This window comes from Mandrillus leucophaeus, unplaced genomic scaffold (genome assembly GCF_000951045.1).
Source record: "Mandrillus leucophaeus isolate KB7577 unplaced genomic scaffold, Mleu.le_1.0 Scaffold310, whole genome shotgun sequence".
Lineage (NCBI taxonomy): Eukaryota > Metazoa > Chordata > Mammalia > Primates > Cercopithecidae > Mandrillus > Mandrillus leucophaeus.
The window spans coordinates 1,659,108-1,660,955 of NW_012103255.1; the positions used below are offsets into that span (position 1 = coordinate 1,659,108).

The 1,848-nt window shown below is 47.5% G+C and overlaps 1 protein-coding gene across 1 annotated transcript in view; it reads right to left on the reverse strand.

Annotated features, from left to right (window-relative positions):
- LOC105544869 (GON-4-like protein) overlaps positions 1–1,848 on the reverse strand; it is a 40,591-nt gene that overhangs the window by 35,180 nt on the left and 3,563 nt on the right.

Consider the following 1,848-nt stretch of genomic DNA (forward strand, 5'->3'; position numbering starts at 1 on the left):
TTCACGCCATTCTCCTGCCCCAGCCTCCTGAGTAGCTGGGACTACAGGCGCCCGCCACCTCGCCCGGCTCATTTTTTGTATTTTTAGTAGAGACAGGGTTCCACCGTGGTCTCGATTTCCTGACCTTATGATTCGCCTGCCTCGGCCTCCCAAAGTGCTGGGATTACAGGCGTGAGCCACCGCGCCCGGCCCCTTCTGCTTCTTCTTCCTCCTCTTCTGGCTCAGAGTTCTCCTCCTGAGAATTCTCTTCTTCAGACTCACCCTGCTGACTCATGTGCCTTTCAGATGCCAGCCAAGTCAGTTTCTCCATTGTTTCCTGTAAAACCCTCCAAAGAGTACTTATAATGGCTCCTAGTGGCTCATGAATTGCAGAACAGCACAAAGCTGTATCAGGGTAATCTGAAGTTAAACAATGGGGAGCCCACCACAGCTGTCAGAGGGGAATTCCCTGAGTTATGAAATCCCAGCAATGGGCCAGGTACAGTGGCTCACGCCTGTAATCCCGACACTTTGAGAGGCCAAGGTGGGAGGATCACTTGAGGCCAGGAGTTCAAGATCAGCCTCACCAACACAATGAAACTCTATCTCTACTAAAAATACAAAAATTAGTCAGGTACGGTGGCACATGCCTGTAATCCCAGCTACTTGGGAGGCTGAGGCACGAGAATTGCTTGAACCTGGGAGGCGGAGGTTGCAGTGAGCTGAAATTGTGCCACTGCACTCCAATCTGGGAGACAGGCCACTGCACTCCAATCTGGGAGACAGAGTGAGACTCCGTCTCAAAAAAAAAAAAAAGAAAAAAAGCACACAAAACAAGACAAAAAAAAGAAATCCCAGTGATAGCTGACATTCGGCCTGACAGTAGGAAACGGGAAGAAATTCCCTTTTACAAACTTCTGTAACCTGAAGATAGTTTTCAGGCTAGAGCGCAATGGTGTAATCTCGGCTCACCACAACCTCTGCCTCCCCGGTTCAAGCGATTCTCCTGCCTTGGCCTCCTGAGTAACTGGGATTACAGGCATGTGCCACCATGCCCAGCTAATTTTGTGAACCTGAGGTTCCTTCATCCGGGTGCTCTTGATGTCAGAGAACAGTGCTCAAGAGCAAGGGCCTTATCTTCAGGGGTAGATGTATTTTTAGTAGAGACAGGGTTTCTCCATGTTGGTCAGGCTGGTTTTGAACTCCCAACTTCAAATGATCCGCCTGCCTTGACCTCCCAAAGTGCTGGAATTTATAGGTGTGAGCCACCATGCCCGGCTATTTACTAGTTGTTTTCGTTTTTTTTTTTTGAGATAGAGCCTTGCTCTGTTGTCCAGGCTGGAGCACAATGACGTGATCTCGACTCACTGCAACTTCCGTCTCCTGGGCTCAAGCGATTCTCCTGCCTCTGCATCTGGAGCAGCAGGGATTACAGGCACCCGCCACCACGCCTGGCTAATTTTTGTATTTTTAGTATAGATGGGGTTTCACCACATTGGCCAGACCAGTCTGAAACTCCAGGCCTTGTGTTCTGCCCACCTTGGCCTCCCAAAGTGCTGGGAGTACAGGCGTGAGCCACCAAGCTCAGCCTATTACTATTTTTTAAGGCATTTAAAGTATGGTCAGGTGATTCAATTTAATGTATAAATCAGTTTAATATAATCAGTAAAATTTCATCCTTTCCATCTCATTTCACCTCAACCCCACAATCATGTTCCATAATGCATTACAAATAAATAAAAATGATTTTAGGACTATCCATAGTGTAGCAAGCAAGCAGGTGGCATATCAATAAATTAAACATATTACTGAGTCCACAAAATACTTGAGAATATTCTCCAGCTCTCACCTGGAGTTCTGGGACAGAAA